Raw genomic sequence first — 27,256 nt, forward strand, 5'->3', positions numbered from 1 at the left:
AATTTATTCTTGAATTGATTTTACTATGTTACCTATAGATTGAGAGTATAAAACGTTGAAATTTGAAATGTAGATAATTCAAGTTTTTATGGCAAGCTTAAGCCGTTGTGGAATTTATTCCCTATTTATTGAATTTAAAAACTGATTTTTTAGTATTAAAAAATGTTATATTTTTTTTTATATTAAAAATTCGATTTATTAATATTAAAAAAATGATATTGTAATATTAAATATTCAGTTGGATTTATTGATATTAATAAATGAATTTTTATTATTAAAAAATATGCTGATATATATTAATAATAAAAAATCAACATCAATATTACCTTAACGTTTAATATCAGGCAAAATAATCATGATCTGCCAAACGCTCTAACGATGAATATGGGACAAGTCGGTCAGGAGAAATTTGGACCGATCATGTTAAGTCAACTCGGACCATCTTATGTCAACCCAGACAACTATTTAAAGAAATTTTTGACTATTTAGTGATTATAAACTATTAAATGTTAAATTTTACATAAAAGTATCATTTTAATGTTGCTGAATTTGCAAAAAAAATATCAAAATAATTTAATCAATGTGAATCCAAATTTCTACTGATCTTTTTTTTTAAATGAAACTTAATTTATTCCCCAAAAACTAGTGAAGTGGATGCTGAATATGGTTTGTGATACACACCGTTATCATCATGATAACGCACAATTATACAAATAAAATTGATTAAAAAAGAGTTTTTTTAGTTTGTTCTTATGTTGTGCTGTAATTCCACTGTCCATGGTTAGGGGGTTGAGCGCTCGCATACATGTTTAATGTTTAACCCCGCTACATTCTCGATGTGCCTGTCCAAGTCAGGTGCATGTAGTTAAGTGGTTGTCGTTGATTCATGTCTGTCATTTTTTTTTTCGTGAATTGTGTTGTTATTAATTATGCCATTAGTTTTCTCAGTTACATTGTTTCATATTTTTTTTTAAGTTGGGGCCTTTTATAGCAGACTATACGGTATGGATTTCTCTCATTGTTGATGGCCGTATGGTTGCCTATAATTGCTTACATCCACTTTATTTAAACTTTGGTGAATAGTTGTCTCACATCTCCATATATTTTATATTGCTATGAAAAAATAAGATATGGACGTTATTTTTTTTATAAGAGAAACAAGGTTACTTTAGGCATGGGACTAATAGTTTCTTTCCTTTATGGTAATATAGCTCTTCAACTGTTTTAGTTCTTATACAGCCTTGGCTTTCAAATATTCTGCTTTGAGCGTTCGGACGCATGACATTTATAACGTGTTGTTTTCATCTTTTACAGCACTGGGTCGATACCTCTGCTGGCGGACTATCAGTCCCCAAGGGTATCATCAGCTCAGTATTCAGTACTTCGGTACTGACATAATTTATAACAAACCTTTCTAAAAATTGTCCGTTGATAAATTTTGAAATTATTAGAAAGTAAGGTTTCAACTCCCTCAGGCAAAGTTGACTTAAGATGGATTTGGCTATTTTTTTTATGTCATTTTTGGTAATATAGCTCTTCAACTGTTTCTGTTCTTATACAGCCTTGAGTTTCAAATATTCGGCTTTGAGCGTTCCTGATGAAGGTAAATCCAGAAAATGCGCTTCGGACGCATGAAATTTATAACCTGTTGTTTTCATTTTTTTTTTGCATAGTCCTGACTCCACGTAAAGGAAATCGTATTAAAATACTTTAAGCTGGCTAGGCCCTTTAACAGTGAGCAGTTTTGACGTATGTTTCTAACGACGAGCGCGTGCTCTTCATCTTGGAAACGATGGCTTTGAAAGGTTTTTCTCAAAAATAATGTTGAACGACATCGTTTATTCCGAATAAAATTGAGAATGGAAATGGGGAATATGTCAAAGAGACAACAACCCGACCGAAGAGCAGACAACAGCCGAAGGCCACCAATGGGTCTTCAACGCAGCGAGAATATCCGCTGGCCCCTAAATAAAATGGTGTACTAGTTCAGTGAAAATGAACGTCAAATTAAACTCCAAAACAAATAAATGAACTAAAATTAAAAAAACATACAAGACTAACAAAGGCCAGAGGCTCCTGACTTGGGACAGGCGCAAAAATGCGGCCGGGTTAAACATGTTTTGTGAGATCTCAACCCTCCCCTTTACCTCTAGCTAATGCAGAATTAAGAAACACATAGCAATACGCACAGTAAAACTCAGTTCAAAAGAAGTCCGAGTCCAATGTCAGAATAGGTAACAAAAGAAACTAAGCAAAATGACAATGATACATAAATGAACAAAGGACAACTAGCAGTTACTGACATACCAGTTCCAGACCTCAGTTAAACTGATTGAAAGATTATGTCTTCATCATATGAAATATGAAATTCAAGTACAATCCCTCCCGTAAGGGGTTTAGTATCATACCATCATAAAATATATGAGAAGAACATAACCCGTATCATGCCAATAACTGGTTTTAGAATAAATGTGTTTATTTCCGATGCAAAGACCCTATGAGTGAATCAATATTAATACCAAAATTTGCAATCCTTAATGACTTGACAAAAGTATCGTAACTATATCCTTTCCGAATAAGTGTGTTTAAAGGTTTGGATAGCTTTTGAGGTGAATGCCGACATTTTTGTGCTTTGAAAAGAATATTACCATAAAATATTGGATGTGAAATACCCGAACGTATAAGATGTCTGCATGTAGATTTATATTTACGAATGATGTCCTTGTACCGATGATAAAATTTAGTAAATGTTTTGACTAGTTTGTGATATCGAAAACCCTTGTGTAATAATTTTTCAGTAAAACAGAGATTTCTTTCGTTGAAATCAAATACGAAGTATATAAAATATTTTCCCACTACAAAATTTTGGTAATAATTAAAAATATTTTTCATTAAACAAAAATTGTTTTCAATTTAATAATTTTCAAGTAAAATATTTCATACCTTACAGTCACGTCCAACATTTTAATTTTACACATTTACATTCTTTATCATATCATGGGCACGAATAAACACTTTAAAAACGGGGTCAAAATTCTTAATTCCTAAATTGTCAATTTATAACTTGTAACTGTGTTTTTAAAAATTATTAATTGATAAATTGTCAATTTGCCACTTGTAACTTTGTAACTTAAAAATTCGTATATTGAAAATCTTGAAAATCTGTATTTGCAACTTTGAAATTCAACATTTGTAACTTTGAGGTTCTTTATTTGCGACTTTGTAGTTCATTAAATCTAACATTCGTATACTATTTCTTTTTTGCCATTCTTCATTTCAACCACGTCACTTAAATATTCGCCATAGACACGCTGAAATTCGTATATTGATGTTTTGTAACTTGAAACATGTCGATTCGTTAAATGTCATCGTTGTATTATTTTAACGATCATTATGACGACAGATGGCGCTCAGTTTTCTTCTTCTGTGTATAAGCATCTTGTAAGTAGGAGCACCTCCATATGGAGTATATACCCTTAGTATTTTAAATCAATTATGTACAGCACATACATATAAAAGAAAACAAATAGATAAATAACATTTTTGTTTTTATATGGCATATATACAGGAACTCGGTTTTATTTTGTTTTCTGAAGACGACATGTAGCGCTGCGTTCGAGAACAGAAACTACATCATTACTGGAAAACCCAGGTAACAAACGGTTTCTATTAATCCTAAAATGCGATTATTGGACCATTTGATTCTGACTGAGTGGGAAGGCCTGACAGATATTTGTTAATATACATGCCTACTAAACTTTACTGGCCAAGAAGTAATGGTCGCCACCCGGTTTTTCGTCCTATAAAAATTTACAAAATGTGTTGCAGACAAAACTTCCCACAGGGTGTTCACCAAATATTCCCGATTCCCGATTCCCTCCCCTCAACTCCGGCTTCACTCCCCCTACTCCCGGGATCCCGCCCCCTTGCCACCTCTCCTCACAGTTTGCCACCGTTTTACAAATGTTGAATTTCAAAGTTGCAAATACAGATTTTCAATATACGAATTTTGAAATTACACAGTTACAAGTAGAAAATTGACAATTTACGAATTAAGAATTTTGAAATTACACAGTTACAAGTTACAAATTGACAATTTACGAATTAAGAATGTTGAAATTACACGGTTACAAGCTACAAATTGACAATTTACGAATTAAGAATTTTGACCCCGTTGGCTTTCCATATAAAACAACCACTATCTTCTAACCTGAAAGTTTTTTTTGCATTTGTTAGCGTAAAGAGGATATCTATCAACCTCTTTCATAACATAATTCGATGATTTCCGGAACTCTTGTCCTATAACATATTACCATATTACCTCGGGGGCAATGTTTTCTATTCTGATATTTTCTTTTTTTACTAATTTTGTTATTTTCTATTTTAACTATCAATGTGCCAACCGAGTTCCCATGTAAAAAAGAAAATATCAGCGTAAACACGTTAAAAATTGAATAAGAATGTGTTATATACTACCGGAACTCAAGCAACATATTTTACTAAATTAATTATTTGCTTTTACACACACACACACACAAAAACACACCAAAAAACACACTTTTTGTGTGTTTTTGCTGTACATGCACTGATTTTGTTGCATTGATGTATATCCCATATCCTTTGTTTTTCTAATACTTCAGTAAATTGCTGTTTTTCATCTTTAGCCATAGATGAAAATTGGTTAATAGTAAACCTGGACCTATTATTCCGACCTTGTTTATATATGATAAAATTGAGAATGGAAATGGGAAATGTGTCAAATAGACAACAATACATATCGTCTATGCTGTTATCCCCCAATGTGGCATGTTTTGCAGAGAAGCGCTAAATCTTTTTTTCTGTGCAATATGTACAAAAGAACTTTCACACATCTCTCCGACCTTTGTAAATGACAGTTTACTTTGAAAAAAATTTCAAAGACAAATCTATTAATTTCATGGTGAAAAGATTTCTATTAAAACCTTGAATATCGCAGTTGTCATCTCTGCACGACAAACACAATGTACCAAATTTGAAAATAGTGCTGAGTAGACAGACTTGTTGGTGTTGTTACGGTCAGAAATCACCTTTAAATTGTAGCCAACAAAAGACGAAAATCAATAATAAATTTAACAAGATTTATTATACAATTTTACAAGAAATATTATACGAATTGAAATGTCAACTTAACTGTTAAAATATATGTCCGATCCTTAGTCTTTTCTTTATCCGGAATTCTTCTCTTAACTGTAACGGAATATGTTCAATAAGTTCACAATCTAGTATGATGTAGTTGACGTAAATAAAAGTGTCAACCCAACAACTCCAGAGATCTTCTGAGAATCCAAGTATATTAATATCTGATCTGATCTGAAAGTATAACTTTGGTGTCTGTATATATATATATAAAAAAAAATCCCGGAATCGCCGATTCAGGAGAAAAATAAAAAGTTGCATGAACTCTACAAACACTGTAGTCAATTTGTCTTCAGTTGCTTTGTCGGAGACCGAGACTAAGGTACTGTCAAAAGGTCTTAATTTTTGTCCCACGCCGGGCAAAATAGATTCTATACTTTTGGAAGATGACCTAGACAATTTAGCAAGATCCCTCAGAATCAAGGAATATTTTTCTAAGGACACCACAAAAAGTACCACTGATAGTGACACAAGTGATCTCGACTCAGATGACGACCAAGAAGATGTCGATATTCCCAGATTCAGGAAAAAAAGTTCATGGATTCCTAAACCCAGTAAATGTGCTACTTTAGAACATATTATTGACAAAATTAAATCCGACGTAACACATCTGTCCACTGCCACTTCCCAAACATTCAACAATTTATCGTCTGAAGAAAATGAAGCTGTGCGGTTACTTAAAAACAGAGACGACATTATAATAAAACCAGCCGATAAAGGTAGCGCTGTTGTCGTCATGGACAAATGTGATTACATTTAAGAGGCAGAACGTCAACTCTCTGATGAGAGATTTTATAAGAAATTAGACTCTGACCCGATCCCTCAATTCAACAAAGAGATCACCACAAACCTGAAAAACATGTGTGAACAGGGTCATATTGATGAAGACACATTTAAATATCTAAAACCTGAAAAATCAAAGCCGAGGCGTATCTATCTTCTACCCAAAATACATAAAGTCAATAAACCAGGTAGACCAATTGTTTCCGCCAATGACCACCCTACAGATAAAATATCAGAATTTATTGACTTTCATCTGAGACCACATGTGGAAAATTAACCATCCTATATACAAGACACAACACATTATCTTATGAAAATGGTATCTTTGAACCCTCTCCCACCTGAAACGATCCTTGTCTCGCTTGATGTTACCTCCCTCTATACTAACATCCCCCATGACGATGGTATTGAAGCCTGTAGGGAAGTCTGGAACTCTCGTAACACCTTACATCCACCGACTGAATGTCTCATCCAGCTTCTAACTTTGGTATTGCAATGCAATAACTTCACATTCAATGGTGAACACTTTCTCCAAGTTAATGGAACAGCAATGGGAACAAAGATGGCCCCGTCTTATGCCAATATTTTTATTGGGAAATTAAAACAGAGAATTCTCAATTCTTCTCTTTATCAACCCCTCTCTTGGTTCTGATTTATCGATGATATTGACATGAAGTGGGATAATACTGAACAAGAACTAAATGTGTTCATTCAACATGCCAACGATGCCCATCCCTCAATAAAATTCACATATGAAATCTCTGACTCTAAGATCACATTTCTTGACACTAAAACGCAAGTGAGGGATGGAAACATATTTACAGATCTGTATTGCAAGCCCACAGACAAACATCAATATCTATCTCCTTTGAGTTGTCACCCTAAACATTGCACCAAGAGCATTCCCTACAGCCAGGCCATACGAATAAAAAGGATTTGCTCCACCAACGATATTGCAAAAAAAACGACTACAAGAACTTCGCGGTCACCTAAAACATCGGGCTACAAAAGAAAAGACATTGATAATGGTTTTTCTCGTGCTAACAACATCAGCCGAGATGAACTTTTACAATATAAAGTCAAAAAGGTCAACAGGAGGGTGCCTTTTGTGTTGACTTACCATCCAAAATTTAACAACTTATCTCACCTAATCCGCAAAAATTGGAAAGAAATCGAAAAACATCCTAAACTATCCAAGATCTTTTCCTAGCCACCTGTACTGGCTTTCCGTAGGCCCAAAAGCCTTAAAGACTTGCTGGTGAGAGCTGATTTATCCTCTCAAGCAGGCTCTTCGTCTGTGGGCTCTTGCAAGGGTTGCGGAAACAAACGATGTCTGACTTGCAAACAAATACTGGTTACCCAGACTTTTAACAGTCACTCCACTGGTACAGAATACACCATATTTTGCAATGTTAATTGCAAGACTACAAATGTTGTGTATCTCCTACAGTGTAAATGTGGTAAACAGTATGTTGGCGAGTCAGAACAGCCGTTTCACAAACGAATGAACGGTCATCGTAGCGACTACCAATGCAAGCCAGACCTCCCTCTCAGTCGACATTTGAGATCCCTTGGCCACACTAAGGCAGAACTCAATCGACTGACCATTACAATCATTGACCACAACTCTGCTTGGTCTAGGGAGGATAGACTCACTCCGGAAAGATTTTGGATAAGAAATTTAACAACTTTGGCACCAAATGGGATAAATGAAAAGATGTAGTTCGACTCCATGCAGTGCTTCACATTTGGGTTATATTACTTATTATTACAGTCTCTGTTTCTATTTCTTTACCTTACTCATCTCTAAAATAAATCTGTTGAATATACCAATTTAGATTGCTTAATTTTTTGAGGGATGTAAAAGTACCAAGCCACGTTCAACTAGTTAACCTTAGTCAAAATTTATTATCATATTTTAACGACCGTTTGTTTGCGATGTTTAAATACGCAGACTCTGTTGTAACTACTCTACCGTTGCCAAATTTGAAATATTAACAAATTTAGATCGTTCACTGCTGTTTATTTGGAATTCTTATTGACGCAATCGTTCTTGTAACATCATAACTGTCGTCACCGTTATAGCTTTAGAATTCTGCTAGTTCATATCGCACATTATTATATTTATTTAAAGCATATATTTGAACTCTCTGTTGTAACTAGTCATATAACCTATGTCGTGTTTAACACATATTTAGAATTGTGCAAACATCTTACCTGATGTTCGGTTGGACTTTTTTATTGTATAAATTTCAAGATTGTTATAGTTTAATCTAAGTAGACTGATATATGATTCATTCAACATCACAATCATATTTACTGATGAAGGATATTTGTCATTCGAAATATTTATAAATAATTACATTTATAGTTCCCTTTTTTGTTATTGGTGTTGTTGTGTACACTTTTTAGGCGTTTTTATATATATATATATATATATATATATATATATATATATATATATATATATATATATTTAACGTTGTTTTCAATTTAGACTTGTTTATATATATATATGAGGGAAGAGCAAATTTACAGATCTAACATTGTTAGGCTGATGTTTAGACGAGTTGTATATATATATATATATATATATATATATATAAACAAATCTAAATTGAAAACAACGTTCAAACCTATGATTGCTTTGGATAAAAACCGCAATTTTTATACGTTTGCATGCAAAACAAATTTCTTGGTAGAGGGGTCTAAAAACAGCACAAACAACATTTCCCAAAAGACCAAAAAATGTGAAAAAAGTATATTTTAACAAAACGCATTTGACTAGCAGGTCGAACAACTGATGTTCTTAAACCCTGCTGACTGCCATTGGCGATTGCCAAATAAACGGATCACAAGACGAACACAATGGATCTTATTATTTAATTTATTACCAAACAGAAAACAATAAACTTGCGGAAAAGATGGTATACCGCCATCATGAGGTGCAAAAATTTGTACACCATATCCGGATTTCGACAATTAATGTCTCTTCAGTGATGTTAGGGATCGAAACGGTATTTGGAAGGCCATATAATTTACCTCAATTTAAGATAGACTCTTGAATTTTAAAGAGTCGAAATAGGTTGAACGGATCATATAAACCCGAAGGCAAATATAATACAAGCCCAAACGAAAAAAATATAAACAAGTCTGAATTGAAAACAACGTTCAAACCTATGATTGTGTTGGATAAAAACCGCAATTTTTATACGTGTGCATGCAAACAAATTTCTTGTTAGAGGGGTCTAAATACAGCACAAACAACATTTTCCAAAAGACCAAAAAAGTGAAAAAGAATATTTTAACAAAACACATTTGACTAACAGGTCGAACAACAAATGTTCTTAAACCCTGCTGACTGCCATTGGCGATTGCCAAATAAATAGATCACCGATGTAATAAATGGATCTTTATTATAGATTTAATACTAAACAGAAAACAATAAACTTGCGGAAAATATGATATACCGCAAACAAAAGGTGCAAAGGTTTTAATACACCATATCCGGATTTCGACAATTAATGTCTCTTCAGTGATGTTAGGAATCGAAACGGTATTTGGAAAGCCATACAATTTACCTCAATTTAGGATAGACTCTTGAATTTTGAGGAGTCAAAATAGGATGAACGGATCGTATAAACCCGAAGGCAAATATAATACAAGCCCAAACCAAAAAATATAAACAAGTCTAAATTGAAAACAACGTTCAAACCTATGATTGCGTTGGATAAAAACCGCATTTTTTATACGTGTGCATGCAAAGCAAATTTCTTTGTAGAGGGGTCTAAATACAGCACAAACAACATTTTCCCAAAAAATTCAGTGCCTTATTGACACTGAGGAAGGCTATTTGTTAAGCCGAAATATTTGTCAACACGATTTAATAACAACATCTTCGTATTATACCATCTTATATTAGTATCTTTGTGCAAATCTCTAGACTTATATTTCTTTTTCCTTATCTGCACAGTATCGTCTATTCTAGACGATCCGGTACATAGTAAATTTGCTGGTTGGTCCTTTTTATAGACTTCTTCTATATATATGTTGTATAAATTTCAAGATTGTTATAGTTTAATCTAAGTAGACTGATATATGATTCATTCAACATCACAATCATATTTACTGATGAAGGATATTTTTTGTCATCCGAAATATTTATAAATAATTACATTTATAGTTCCTTTTTTTGTTATTGGTGTTGTTGTGTACACTTTTTAGGCGTTTATATATATATATATATATACAAGTCTAAATTAAAAACAACGTTCAAGCCTATGATTGCGTTGGATAAAAACCGCAATTTTTATACGTGTGCATGCAAAACAAATTTCTTTGAAGAGGGGTCTAAATACAGCACAAACAACATTTTCCAAAAGACCAAAAAAGTGAAAAAGTATATTTTAACAAAACGCATTTGACTAGCAGGTCGAACAACTGATGTTCTTAAACCCTGCTGACTGCCATGGCGATTGCCAAATAAACGGATCACAGATGTAACACAATGGATCTTAATTATATTAATTTAATACCAAACAGAAAACAATAAACTTGCGGAAAAGATGGTATACCGCAAACATGAGGTGCAAAAATTTGTACACCATATCCGGATTTCGACAAGTAATGTCTCTTCAGTGATGTTAGGAATCAAAACGGTATTTGGAAGGCCATATAATTTACCTCAATTTAAGATAGACTCTTGAATTTTAAAGAGTCGAAATAGGTTGAACGGATCATATAAACCCGAAGGCAAATATAATACAAGCCCAAACGAAAAAAATATAAACAAGTCTGAATTGAAAACAACGTTCAAACCTATGATTGCGTTGGATAAAAACCGCAATTTTTATACGTGTGCATGCAAACAAATTTCTTGTTAGAGGGGTCTAAATACAGCACAAACAACATTTTCCAAAAGACCAAAAAAGTGAAAAAGAATATTTTAACAAAACACATTTGACTAACAGGTCGAACAACAAATGTTCTTAAACCCTGCTGACTGCCATTGGCGATTGCCAAATAAACGGATCACCGATGTAATAAATGGATCTTTATTATAGATTTAATACTAAACAGAAAACAATAAACTTGCGGAAAAGATGATATACCGCAAACAAAAGGTGCAAAGGTTTTAATACACCATATCCGGATTTCGACAATTAATGTCTCTTCAGTGATGTTAGGAATCGAAACGGTATTTGGAAAGCCATACAATTTACATCAATTTAGGATAGACTCTTAAATTTTGAGGAGTCAAAATAGGATGAACGGATCGTATAAACCCGAAGGCAAATATAATACAAGCCCAAACGAAAAAATATAAACAAGTCTAAATTGAAAACAACGTTCAAACCTATGATTGCGTTGGTTAAAAACCACATTTTTTATACGTGTGCATGCAAAGCAAATTTCTTGTTAGAGGGGTCTAAATACAGCACAAACAACATTTTCCCAAAAAATTCAGTGCCTTATTGACACTGAGGAAGGCTATTTGTTAAGCCGAAATATTTGTCAACACGATTTAATAACAACATCTTCGTATTATACCATCTTATATTAGTATCGTTGTGCAAATCTCTAGACTTATATATTTTTTTCCTTATCTGCACAGTATCGTCTATTCTAGACGATCCGGTACATAGTAAATTTGCTGGTTGGTCCTTTTTTATAGACTTCTTCTATATATATATATTGTATAAATTTCAAGATTGTTATAGTTTAATCTAAGTAGACTGATATATGATTCATTCAACATCACAATCATATTTACTGATGAAGGATATTTTTTGTCATCCGAAATATTTATAAATAATTACATTTATAGTTCCTTTTTTTGTTATTGGTGTTGTTGTGTACACTTTTTAGGCGTTTATATATATATATATATATATACAAGTCTAAATTGAAAACAACGTTCAAACCTATGATTGCGTTGGATAAAAACCGCAATTTTTATACGTGTGCATGCAAAACAAATTTCTTTGTAGAGGGGTCTAAATACAGCACAAACAACATTTTCCAAAAGACCAAAAAAGTGAAAAAGTATATTTTAACAAAACGCATTTGACTAGCACGTCGAACAACTGATGTTCTTAAACCCTGCTGACTGCCATGGCGATTGCCAAATAAACGGATCACAGATGTAACACAATGGATCTTAATTATATTAATTTAATACCAAACAGAAAACAATAAACTTGCAGAAAACAAAAAACTTTGGAAAATGTTGTTTGTGCTGTATTTAGACCCCTCTACAAAGAAATTTGTTTTGCATGCACACGTATAAAAATTGCGGTTTTTATCCAACGCAATCATAGGTTTGAACGTTGTTTTCAATTTAGACTTGTATATATTTTTTCGTTTGGGCTTGTATTATATTTGCCTTCGGGTTTATATGATCCGTTCATCCTATTTCGATTCTTCAAAATTCAAGAGTCAATCCCAAATTGAGGTAAATTATATGGCCTTCCAAATACCGTTTTGATTCCTAACATCACTGAAGAGACATTACTTGTCGAAATCCGGATATGGTGTACAAATTTTTGCACCTCATGTTTGCGGTATACCATCTTTTCCGCAAGTTTATTGTTTTCTGTGTGGTATCAAATTAATATAATTAACATCCATTGTGTTACATCTGTGATCCGTTTATTTGGCAATCGCCATGGCAGTCAGCAGGGTTTAAGAACATCAGTTGTTCGACCTGCTAGTCAAATGCGTTTTGTTAAAATATACTTTTTCACTTTTTTGGTCTTTTGGAAAATGTTGTTTGTGCTGTATTTAGACCCCTCTACAAAGAAATTTGTTTTGCATGCACACGTATAAAAATTGCGGTTTTTATCGAACGCAATCATAGGTTTGAACGTTGTTTTCAATTTAGACTTGTATATTTTTTTTCGTTTGGGTTTGTATTATATTTGCCTTCGGGTTTATATGATCCGTTCATCCTATTTCGATTCTTCAAAATTCAAGAGTCAATCCCAAATTGAGGTAAATTATATGGCCTTCCAAATACCGTTTTGATTCCTAACATCACTGAAGAGACATTACTTGTCGAAATCCGGATATGGTGTACAAATTTTTGCACCTCATGTTTGCGGTATACCATCTTTTCCGCAAGTTTATTGTTTTCTGTGTGGTATTAAATTAATAAAATTAAGATCCTTTGTGTTACATCTGTGATCCGTTTATTTGGCAATCGCCATGGCAGTCAGCAGGGTTTAAGAACATCCGTTGTTCGACCTGCTAGTCAAATGCGTTTTGTTAAAATATACTTTTTCACTTTTTTGGTCTTTTGGAAATTGTTGTTTGTGCTGTTATTAGACCCCTCTACAAAGAAATTTGTTTTGCATGCACACGTATAAAAATTGCGGTTTTTATCCAACGCAATCATAGGTTTGAACGTTGTTTTCAATTTAGACTTGTATATATTTTTTCGTTTGGGCTTGTATTATATTTGCCTTCGGGTTTATATGATCCGTTCATCCTATTTCGATTCTTCAAAATTCAAGAGTCAATCCCAAATTGAGGTAAATATATGGCCTTCCAAATACCGTTTTGATTCCTAACATCACTGAAGAGACATTACTTGTCGAAATCCGGATATGGTGTACAAATTTTTGCACCTCATGTTTGCGGTATACCATCTTTTCCGCAAGTTTATTGTTTTCTGTTTGGTATCAAATTAATATAATTAAGATCCATTGTGTTACATCTGTGATCCGTTTATTTGGCAATCGCCATGGCAGTCAGCAGGGTTTAAGAACATCCGTTGTTCGACCTGCTAGTCAAATGCGTTTTGTTAAAATATACTTTTTCACTTTTTTGGTCTTTTCGAAAATGTTGTTTGTGCTGTCATTAGACCCCTCTACAAAGAAATTTGTTTTGCATGCACACGTATAAAAATTGCGGTTTTTATCCAACGCAATCATAGGTTTGAACGTTGTTTTCAATTTAGACTTGTATATTTTTTTTCGTTTGGGCTTGTATTATATTTGCCTTCGGGTTTATATGATCCGTTCATCCTATTTCGATTCTTCAAAATTGAAGAGTCAATCCCAAATTGAGGTAAATTATATGGCCTTCCAAATACCGTTTTGATTCCTAACATCACTGAAGAGACATTACTTGTCGAAATCCGGATATGGTGTACAAATTTTTGCACCTCATGTTTGCGGTATACCATCTTTTCCGCAAGTTTATTGTTTTCTGTTTGGTATTAAATTAATATAATTAAGATCCATTGTGTTACATCTGTGACCCGTTTATTTGGCAATCGCCATGGCAGTCAGCAGGGTTTAAGAACATCCGTTGTTCGACCTGCTAGTCAAATGCGTTTTGTTAAAATATACTTTTTCACTTTTTTGGTCTTTTGGAAATTGTTGTTTGTGCTGTTATTAGACCCCTCTACAAAGAAATTTGTTTTGCATGCACACGTATAAAAATTGCGGTTTTTATCCAACGCAATCATAGGTTTGAACGTTGTTTTCAATATAGACTTGTATATATTTTTTCGTTTGGGCTTGTATTATATTTGCCTTCGGGTTTATATGATCCGTTCATCCTATTTCGATTCTTCAAAATTCAAGAGTCAATCCCAAATTGAGGTAAATATATGGCCTTCCAAATACCGTTTTGATTCCTAACATCACTGAAGAGACATTACTTGTCGAAATCCGGATATGGTGTACAAATTTTTGCACCTCATGTTTGCGGTATACCATCTTTTCCGCAAGTTTATTGTTTTCTGTTTGGTATCAAATTAATATAATTAAGATCCATTGTGTTACATCTGTGATCTGTTTATTTGGCAATCGCCATGGCAGTCAGCAGGGTTTAAGAACATCCGTTGTTCGACCTGCTAGTCAAATGCGTTTTGTTAAAATATACTTTTTCACTTTTTTGGTCTTTTGGAAAATGTTGTTTGTGCTGTTATTAGACCCCTCTACAAAGAAATTTGTTTTGCATGCACACGTATAAAAATTGCGGTTTTTATCCAACGCAATCATAGGTTTGAACGTTGTTTTCAATTTAGACTTGTATATATTTTTTCGTTTGGGCTTGTATTATATTTGCCTTCGGGTTTATATGATCCGTTCATCCTATTTCGATTCTTCAAAATTCAAGAGTCAATCCCAAATTGAGGTAAATTATATGGCCTTCCAAATACCGTTTTGATTCCTAACATCACTGAAGAGACATTACTTGTCGAAATCCGGATATGGTGTACAAATTTTTGCACCTCATGTTTGCGGTATACCATCTTTTCCGCAAGTTTATTGTTTTCTGTGTGGTATCAAATTAATATAATTAACATCCATTGTGTTACATCTGTGATCCGTTTATTTGGCAATCGCCATGGCAGTCAGCAGGGTTTAAGAACATCAGTTGTTCGACCTGCTAGTCAAATGCGTTTTGTTAAAATATACTTTTTCACTTTTTTGGTCTTTTGGAAAATGTTGTTTGTGCTGTATTTAGACCCCTCTACAAAGATATTTGTTTTGCATGCACACGTATAAAAATTGCGGTTTTTATCCAACGCAATCATAGGTTTGAACGTTGTTTTCAATTTAGACTTGTATATTTTTTTTCGTTTGGGTTTGTATTATATTTGCCTTCGGGTTTATATGATCCGTTCATCCTATTTCGATTCTTCAAAATTCAAGAGTCAATCCCAAATTGAGGTAAATTATATGGCCTTCCAAATACCGTTTTGATTCCTAACATCACTGAAGAGACATTACTTGTCGAAATCCGGATATGGTGTACAAATTTTTGCACCTCATGTTTGCGGTATACCATCTTTTCCGCAAGTTTATTGTTTTCTGTGTGGTATTAAATTAATAAAATTAAGATCCTTTGTGTTACATCTGTGATCCGTTTATTTGGCAATCGCCATGGCAGTCAGCAGGGTTTAAGAACATCCGTTGTTCGACCTGCTAGTCAAATGCGTTTTGTTAAAATATACTTTTTCACTTTTTTGGTCTTTTGGAAATTGCTGTTTGTGCTGTTATTAGACCCCTCTACAAAGAAATTTGTTTTGCATGCACACGTATAAAAATTGCGGTTTTTATCCAACGCAATCATAGGTTTGAACGTTGTTTTCAATTTAGACTTGTATATATTTTTTCGTTTGGGCTTGTATTATATTTGCCTTCGGGTTTATATGATCCGTTCATCCTATTTCGATTCTTCAAAATTCAAGAGTCAATCCCAAATTGAGGTAAATATATGGCCTTCCAAATACCGTTTTGATTCCTAACATCACTGAAGAGACATTACTTGTCGAAATCCGGATATGGTGTACAAATTTTTGCACCTCATGTTTGCGGTATACCATCTTTTCCGCAAGTTTATTGTTTTCTGTTTGGTATCAAATTAATATAATTAAGATCCATTGTGTTACATCTGTGATCCGTTTATTTGGCAATCGCCATGGCAGTCAGCAGGGTTTAAGAACATCCGTTGTTCGACCTGCTAGTCAAATGCGTTTTGTTAAAATATACTTTTTCACTTTTTTGGTCTTTTGGAAAATGTTGTTTGTGCTGTTATTAGACCCCTCTACAAAGAAATTTGTTTTGCATGCACACGTATAAAAATTGCGGTTTTTATCCAACGCAATCATAGGTTTGAACGTTGTTTTCAATTTAGACTTGTATATTTTTTTTCGTTTGGGCTTGTATTATATTTGCCTTCGGGTTTATATGATCCGTTCATCCTATTTCGATTCTTCAAAATTCAAGAGTCAATCCCAAATTGAGGTAAATTATATGGCCTTCCAAATACCGTTTTGATTCCTAACATCACTGAAGAGACATTACTTGTCGAAATCCGGATATGGTGTACAAATTTTTGCACCTCATGTTTGCGGTATACCATCTTTTCCGCAAGTTTATTGTTTTCTGTTTGGTATTAAATTAATATAATTAAGATCCATTGTGTTACATCTGTGATCCGTTTATTTGGCAATCGCCATGGCAGTCAGCAGGGTTTAAGAACATCCGTTGTTCGACCTGCTAGTCAAATGCGTTTTGTTAAAATATACTTTTTCACTTTTTTGGTCTTTTGGAAATTGTTGTTTGTGCTGTTATTAGACCCCTCTACAAAGAAATTTGTTTTGCATGCACACGTATAAAAATTGCGGTTTTTATCCAACGCAATCATAGGTTTGAACGTTGTTTTCAATATAGACTTGTATATATTTTTTCGTTTGGGCTTGTATTATATTTGCCTTCGGGTTTATATGATCCGTTCATCCTATTTCGATTCTTCAAAATTCAAGAGTCAATCCCAAATTGAGGTAAATTATATGGCCTTCCAAATACCGTTTTGATTCCTAACATCACTGAAGAGACATTACTTGTCGAAATCCGGATATGGTGTACAAATTTTTGCACCTCATGTTTGCGGTATACCATCTTTTCCGCAAGTTTATTGTTTTCTGTTTGGTATCAAATTAATATAATTAAGATCCATTGTGTTACATCTGTGATCTGTTTATTTGGCAATCGCCATGGCAGTCAGCAGGGTTTAAGAACATCCGTTGTTCGACCTGCTAGTCAAATGCGTTTTGTTAAAATATACTTTTTCACTTTTTTGGTCTTTTGGAAAATGTTGTTTGTGCTGTTATTAGACCCCTCTACAAAGAAATTTGTTTTGCATGCACACGTATAAAAATTGCGGTTTTTATCCAACGCAATCATAGGTTTGAACGTTGTTTTCAATTTAGACTTGTATATATTTTTTCGTTTGGGCTTGTATTATATTTGCCTTCGGGTTTATATGATCCGTTCATCCTATTTCGATTCTTCAAAATTCAAGAGTCAATCCCAAATTGAGGTAAATTATATGGCCTTCCAAATACCGTTTTGATTCCTAACATCACTGAAGAGACATTACTTGTCGAAATCCGGATATGGTGTACAAATTTTTGCTGCACCTCATGTTTGCGGTATACCATCTTTTCCGCAAGTTTATTGTTTTCTGTTTGGTATCAAATTAATATAATTAAGATCCATTGTGTTACATCTGTGATCTGTTTATTTGGCAATCGCCATGGCAGTCAGCAGGGTTTAAGAACATCCGTTGTTCGACCTGCTAGTCAAATGCGTTTTGTTAAAATATACTTTTTCACTTTTTTGGTCTTTTGGAAAATGTTGTTTGTGCTGTTATTAGACCCCTCTACAAAGAAATTTGTTTTGCATGCACACGTATAAAAATTGCGGTTTTTATCCAACGCAATCATAGGTTTGAACGTTGTTTTCAATTTAGACTTGTATATATTTTTTCGTTTGGGCTTGTATTATATTTGCCTTCGGGTTTATATGATCCGTTCATCCTATTTCGATTCTTCAAAATTCAAGAGTCAATCCCAAATTGAGGTAAATTATATGGCCTTCCAAATACCGTTTTGATTCCTAACATCACTGAAGAGACATTACTTGTCGAAATCCGGATATGGTGTACAAATTTTTGCTGCACCTCATGTTTGCGGTATACCATCTTTTCCGCAAGTTTATTGTTTTCTGTTTGGTATTAAATTTATATAATTAAGATCCATTGTGTTACATCTGTGATCCGTTTATTTGGCAATCGCCATGGCAGTCAGCATGGTTTAAGAACATCCGTTGTTCGACCTGCTAGTCAAATGCGTTTTGTTAAAATATACTTTTTCACTTTTTTGGTCTTTTGGAAAATGTTGTTTGTGCTGTATTTAGACCCCTCTACAAAGAAATTTGTTTTGCATGCACACGTATAAAAATTGCGGTTTTTATCCAACGCAATCATAGGTTTGAACGTTGTTTTCAATTTAGGCTTGTATATTTTTTTTCGTTCGGGCTTGTATTATATTTGCCTTCGGGTTTATATGATCCGTTCATCCTATTTCGATTCTTCAAAATTCAAGAGTCAATCCCAAATTGAGGTAAATTATATGGCCTTCCAAATACCGTTTTGATTCCTAACATCACTGAAGAGACATTACTTGTCGAAATCCGGATATGGTGTACAAATTTTTGCACCTCATGTTTGCGGTATACCATCTTTTCCGCAAGTTTATTGTTTTCTGTGTGGTATTAAATTAATAAAATTAAGATCCTTTGTGTTACATCTGTGATCCGTTTATTTGGCAATCGCCATGGCAGTCAGCAGGGTTTAAGAACATCCGTTGTTCGACCTGCTAGTCAAATGCGTTTTGTTAAAATATACTTTTTCACTTTTTTGGTCTTTTGGAAAATGTTGTTTGTGCTGTATTTAGACCCCTCTACAAAGAAATTTGTTTTGCATGCACACGTATAAAAATTGCGGTTTTTATCCAACGCAATCATAGGTTTGAACGTTGTTTTCAATTTAGACTTGTATATATTTTTTCGTTTTGGCTTGTATTATATTTGCCTTCGGGTTTGTATGATCCGTTCATCCTATTTCGATTCTTCAAAATTCAAGAGTCAATCCCAAATTGAGGTAAATTATATGGCCTTCCAAATACCGTTTTGATTCCTAACATCACTGAAGAGACATTACTTGTCGAAATCCGGATATGGTGTACAAATTTTTGCACCTCATGTTTGCGGTATACCATCTTTTCCGCAAGTTTATTGTTTTCTGTTTGGTATTAAATTAATATAATTAAGATCCATTGTGTTACATCTGTGATCCGTTTATTTGGCAATCGCCATGGCAGTCAGCAGGGTTTAAGAAAATCCGTTGTTCGACCTGCTAGTCAAATGCGTTTTGTTAAAATATACTTTTTCACTTTTTTGGTCTATATATATATATATATTATATATATATATATATATATATATATATATATATATATATAAGTCTAGCGATTTGCACAACGATATTAATATAAGATGGTATTATACGAAGATGTTGTTATTAAATCGTGTTGACAACTATTTCGGCTTAACAAATAGCCTTCTTCAGTGTCAATAATTAAATAAATATATATATAAAACACCCGGCCACCGAAAGCTTTATTATTGTGAAGCCTAGGTGGTCGAGTGGTCTAGCGCGTCGGATACAGTGCAGGCGATTTGGTGTCACGATATCTCAGTAGCATGAGTTCGAATCCCGGCGAGGGAAGAACAGAAAATTTGCGAAAGCAAATTTACAGATCTAACATTGTTGGGCTGATGTTTAGACGAGTTGTATATACAGAATGTACACAGCCATGTATCACCATCACTGCTGGTGATCCGATGGATAAATCTGTTGTAGAGTTGTCACTGGTTCAGACGTTCTTATAAATATCATTATTTCTGTGACGGTATCTTGCATTAATATGTAGGATCCTTTACAATAGATATTTCAACTGATCTGTAACAATACCATCTTCATGCCTTATATATCATTTACTGTATTACGACGCTAGATTAAAACTGACGAGGAAAGGTAACACCCGGCCACCGAAAGCTTTATTATTGTGAAGCTTAGGTGGTCGAGTGGTCTAGCGCGTCGGATACAGTGCAGGCGATTTGGTGTCACGATATCTCAGTAGCATGAGTTCGAATCCCGGCGAGGGAAGAACAAAAAATATGCGAAAGCAAATTTACAGATCTAACATTGTTGGGCTGATGTTTAGACGAGTTGTATATATATATATAATATAAATATAGTTGTCACGTAAATGGAAATCTGTAGAACAAAAACTTCTAGAATACGGTAGATGTTAAATTAAACATCGTAGATTATGATCTTTCCAGAATTATTATGTAAGTCAAATAGAAAGTTCTAATCATTCCATCAGTTTCTAAGATTGTTCCATTTGTTCCAGTGATTTCTTAACTGCACAATTATAACATTATTTTGTAAACAAATAAACAAATAGTAAACACCCCAATTTTGTATCTTATAAGTCCACACAAAACAAATTAGGCCAAGATAAATAAACATGATAATTACAATATCATAACAGTGTTACAAAGATATTGATTTTTCTTTCAACCATAATAGCTGTTTTGTAACATTTGTTAAAGGCGTCCCCATCACCCCCCCCCCCCCCCCCCAAAAAAAAACAACATTTTTTTTATTTTTTAACCATTTAAATTACATAAATTTAAATGTACCATAAAAAATTAAATTGTAGTCAGTATAATTCACCATGATTTTTATATAAATTATTATTTTTCCTTTACTTTTAACAGGTAAATTTACCTTTTATTTAATAAGACATTAATGACTAAAACAACATATTTTTTAAACAACATCTATTGTTCTTTCCATGTAGGAATAGACAGAATATGAAAATTTCAAAATGTAGGAATAGCCAGAATATGAAAATTTCAAAATGTAGGAATAGCCAGAATATGAAAATTTCAAAATGTAGGAATAGACAGAATATGAAAATTTCAAAATGTAGGAATAGCCAGAATATGAAAATTTCAAAATGTAGGAATAGCCAGAATATGAAAATTTTAAAATGTAGGAATAGCCAGAAGACACCGTTTTGTAAAATCAATTTCACAACACTAAATAAGGAAATAAGTTTTCTTAAAAACTATGCTTACTAGCAAACGGTGTGGACTATTATTGTTTCAATACAAACAAGAAGTATATTAGGATAGATGACATATTTTTAAAGTTGTTACCACAGATTCTAAGATACATCTACATGTATGGTACATTTATGTAGTTGTAGTTTTCAACACATTGTTTTAGTCAACAAGAGTGTACAAGCTGAAATGTCTCACCTGCTTTACTAATAAATCATGATTCACAGATTGATTTTATGTTGATATTCCTAAAGATAAAGTTTTACTCAAGTATCACAAACAGTTGTGTGATCAATGATCCATGAAAATGAGGCCAATGTCAGATAAACCAAGCCAGCCTTACAATCAATGTAATTATAATGGAAGGATTGAAATTCCCTACCTTATTTGACTAATAAAAAACATACCTACAAATCGTTTATGTCGGCACAAGTATCGATCGGGTATTTAGTCGGAGGTATACATGAATGCGACAATACGTTTTTAACTCTTCTAAACTTGAATATTGATATAAATGGATTTTTTTAAAGCTGTGCGAGGGGCAATACGGAATATTTGACCACGTAGCTATCGCCAGAAGAGTTAAAATTTAACATCCAGTGGTGTTCCCACTTAATATCCTCTCTGAAAACTTGATAAAATAATAAATTTTAATCTTCGAAAATGGATGCCGATTTAAGTTATAAAGAACTATTTTATTCTGCAAAAATATATATCATGTACATGTACATAATTTAACAGGTAAAAGTTAAAAATGCATTTTCGATATACTTACTACATGTAAACTGTATAAATGGTGATTAAATCCTGAACACAATTGTAAATACATTGTAAATTGTTTGCGCATTGTTTGCGCATTGTTTTAACATGTTTAATTTCGTAACATGTTTCGATTGAAGAAAGTGTTAAGGATTGTGTGTAGGATCATGTTTAGCTTTAAAATTAGTGTTTTAGTCGTAATATCTTTAATTCTAAAATACATTTAAAATTGTTTATATCTTTTCCAGGGAGATTATTTGGCCCTGCAACTTCAGTCATGTTTCATTATCTTTGAATATTTTGCGTAATAAATGCGTGATAAAGTATTTTCATTTTAATTTCAACAATTGCATTTAACTATTAAAATTACATATAGACATGGCAGATGATGCATATATCTGTGTCAACACTTTATTATTCTTGAGTGACACCACGGGTGTCATTCGGTTTATCGAGAGAAATGATCGTGAAATAATACCTAACGGTGGCCAAGCATTGCGATTGGATCGTAAAAGATCTGATATCGGATCGTGAATGTAATTAAATGTAAATTCTACTTGAAAATCTGTGAAAAAAATCGCTGAATTTTCAAAACGCGGAACAAATCCGAAAACAACAAATATGTCTGTCAAAATGATTCAACTTTCTCAACAATACAGTGTAATAAGATAAAGAAAATATGCAGTACTTTATGAGGAAATACAAAAGGCGCAATACATGTCTATGGGATTCATTAAAAAAAACCACGCTTTTTGTACCTATAATGGTAACATTCCAATATACTATGATATATTTGAAACTTAATCTTTGGTTTGTCCCATAGAACAGTAAAATAAAAGTATGCTCTTCCCTTGAAACCGTTCACTTGTTTATGAAAACCTTGAATTTTGTTGATTTTGCATCAAACTTGATCGTGAAAGATTAGGCAACGCATTATTTTGATCGTGAAAGATAAGGCGTGACCAGACTTAATAATCAGAAAACAATATTTCTTTTACCAATTGATATACTTGCAGCTGATGGAAGAGTGTAACTTTTTTGATAAGAACCAACATTAAAGAATTCATTTTTTTATTTTTTTAAATTCAACACTTTACCTCGAAAGTTAAAAAAATAACTAAAAACGTGTCTAGATAAGTTAATTTCCAAAATAGAAGGACCTCCACGAGCGTAAATTGTCGAAAAGGTATATATGTATCTTTAAATACATCCTCCTTGGAAATATATGAATGTGTATTAATTTTTTTAAGGGTTGTTACTTTCAGTTATGTGGAGTGTCGTTCGTGTATACATAAAATGACAATATTGTTATTTCGTGGCTGCGCCGACACAAACTAAAAAGGTACAAAGATAACGTTATTTCTAATCAATTGTTTGTTAAGTCATTTCACAATAGCTATACGTCATTGTACCCAACTTAGTAGGGATTTTCATTCAACAAACTTCGACTGCGATGCCCAGCTTGAACTGTAGTTTAACCGATTAAGTTATATTCTCAATCGTGACACTTTTTACTGAATCTGCACTGGCATGTCTAGCGATATCATACCTTTGTCAGTTCGCGTGTGAAAAATTCAGCTCTGAGAATCGGTCTAGTACAATTCAGGTAGACCTGTTTACTTACCGCCACTATTTAGACAATAATATGGGTATGCAACGTTTAAACACAAAAAGTTAATCATCTACCATATCTATATCTAAAAAAGGTCAAGGTAAGATAAACCATGCCATACAGACCGGTACAAACATCCCGTACACCAAATATAGTGGTTCTGATGCTTACAGTACCTTAAAAACTGACAAATCTAAAAGTTGTGTTTGACCAATGAATTCGGAACATAAGGTCGAAAGTATATAAACCCTGACCGACAGTCAGACATAGACATCTTACTATCATTCAATATATCAAATACAATTGAACTATTGCTTTTAGTATTTGATAAACTGACAAAACCATGAACACGTATCAAAGACCAATGAAGCATGAAAATTAGGTCAACGTCACATATGAAACATGCAGACAGACATGTACACCATACACCAAACACAGTGGCCCTATAGCATACAGGTATATAAGCAAAAGACCAAAGCCCACAAAATAAACATTGCCCAGTTATGCATGGTAATGATGTCAAGGTTAGTTGAAACCTTTCTAGTCGAAAATGTACACTATACAATCACAACTTACATCAAATACAGTTACCCTATAGATAAACGAATCCGCGATACAGACTTGACCACAAAACTAAACCTTGATCTATGAAATAAGGCACAGTCGAGGTCTGAATATATTAATACTTTGAAATGCTTTATTGAGGATCTTCGCTTTATAATATAATGAGCATAAAAATGAGAAATGAAAATTATTAAAAAATAAAACTTATGAAGGTCGGAAAACTAGACTGATATTGCTATAATTCACCTAGTCTGTGTGGTATTATAAGATAATTGGATCAAATGGCACTGCACGATTATGGCCCTATTCACCAACAAAAGAAACCCGGGTTAGTCATGCAAATCTAGTTTTTTCTATAACAATAACAAATATAAATTATCATATAATTGAAGAATGATTTGAACGTCTTCGTAGCATCAGATCTTGCACGATCCTTTTCACGATCTTCAAAAAGCGGTACATGATCTTTCACGATCCGAAATATCAATTTTGTGTAAATATTTCTTTTTTTACAAATTTTCTGATTATGCTTTCACAAACTTTGAGAACCATTTGATTCATTCAAATGAAATGACCTTTTTTTGTAGAAAAGTAGTGTAGTCATTCGAATTATAAAAAAATCATGTTTGTTTACATTTTTAAACTCATTGAAATGTCGAGGAGCAATCTTCCTTTTGTAGTTTTTTAAACACGATGTTCTTTTAAACCTGGATTTTCTCACATACTGATCATCATGTTTAACCATTTTGACAGACAGTTTTATTTTATTGTAAATTTGTCCGTGTTCACTAATTAAATTAGATTAATAATTGACCTTGTATCTGTCTTCTCGATAAGATTGAATTCACGATCCTATACAAGAGCTTTCACGATCCAATCGCAATACTTGACCACCGTTAGGTATTCTTTCACGATCATTTCTCTCGATAAACCGAATGACACCCGTTTGATTGAGCTAGTAGTTCTCTATATTGTCCCTGTATTATCGGTTGAATAACAAAAGGTCAATAAATTGCAACATTTGGAGAACCAACTTTACCATATCTTCTCCTTTCGACGATTTTTTTTTATCTTAAAATTAAAAAAGAAGGAAACTACACATAAAAATCAAAAATATTCTTGAAAGAGAAAAACTTTCATTCATAATATTCATTAATATTTGTTAAAGTTGAAATATATAATAATTTGAATTATTTTATGTTCAATCTCCACCAACTTTCCGATATAGACTCTATGACAGATACAAAATAGAATAACCACACAAGCATACACACAAACAACCAAAGTTGATAAATTTAAAAATCTGCTGAAAAAATATATCCATATATAGAAAAACCATGCAGAAGACTACAATTGTATACCGAACTATGGAAAAGGTATATCGCAGGTGATTGAGAAATTAACCTCTATCCAGTGTTTTTGAATTATCCATAAACAGAAATGTTAAACATGTAGCTCCCTTTTCTCTAACTTAAATTGCCGGATAAAAACAATATTAGTATTCGCTACAAAACATAGGAAAGCTCGGTGAGCCTCGCTTTTCTGTCTATTTCTAAAGCTCGTCAAATAAATTTTATATTTTCCCACACTGAACGAAGCTATATATATTTATAACATTGGGTTGCTTTCATATTGCATGGATTGTTTTCATTCGACATGGGTTGTTTTTATACGAAATGAAAGCATATGACGGAATCAACTGATTTGTCTCTCAGCCAATAACAGATCAGCATTTGTAGAAATTGAACACCTTCAGTAAATATTTGAAAATAACACAAAATATTATTAATTATAATTGATAACCCCCTAACTTTTGTGGAGATTTCATTTCAATTGATTGCTTTCAGGTAATAAAAGAAAACTGGGGATATCGCGACCGTATCTTTTACTTTTTACTTTTACAAATTAATGTCAAATTTGACTGGTTAATAATACATCCTGCTCACCTCTCTTAGAATAATTCTACGTTATAACCACGAATAAGCTTAACAAATTGTTCATTCATATAAGCGTTAGCATTTGAGGGCAAAACCCGTTTTATACAAAGTTTTGAAAGCATTGATTCCAAATTGGACAGCGTCTTTTTTTATCAATTTCTGCAAATTTTTGTTGTTCTGAAAAGGCTATATTACAACTGACCATTTTATATATTAGGGTAATATGTATGACTGTGGTAAAACATAAAGTCATTCTATTTATCAAATACTTGATATCGATTGTTTCTATATCTGAAATTTAAGGCAAATGATAAAATCTAGCAATATCATATCACTTGTTAATACAACCGGGGTTAAATTAATCAAAATAAATAATGGATTGTGTCTTATTTGTTCTATGAATTAAATGCTGTTTTATGTAATTTTATTGGGGTGTAAAAGCATTGACCGAAGAACATTTTGTATTCCGCGCTTCTTCTGATAATGTGCGAACGATCAACGCTTTTAATTACAAAACTTATTTTTATAAAAGATTACATTTATATACTAGTCTAATATCATGAAATAAAGATTATGTTTATATACTAGTCTACAATCATGAAATAAAGATTACATTTATATACTAGTCTACAATCATGAAATAAAGATTACATTTATATACTAGTCTACAATCATGAAATAAAGATTACATTTATATACTAGTCTACAATCATGAAATAAAGATACATTTATATACTAGTTTACAATCATGAACTAAAGAGTTATCTCACGCGTTTTGTTTGTTTTCCTAAGCAATTGTTGTCATAAGTAGTACGTTCAGCCACGAATGTTGAATTTTATTGAGAAAACATAATTTTGAAATGCCTCGGATTCTTTATCATACATCACATAAATTCTACCACACTATAATGCATTCTGGAAACCTT

Source organism: Mytilus californianus, unplaced genomic scaffold, assembly GCF_021869535.1.
Source record: "Mytilus californianus isolate M0D057914Y unplaced genomic scaffold, xbMytCali1.0.p SCAF_1, whole genome shotgun sequence".
Taxonomy (NCBI): Eukaryota; Metazoa; Mollusca; class Bivalvia; order Mytilida; family Mytilidae; genus Mytilus; species Mytilus californianus.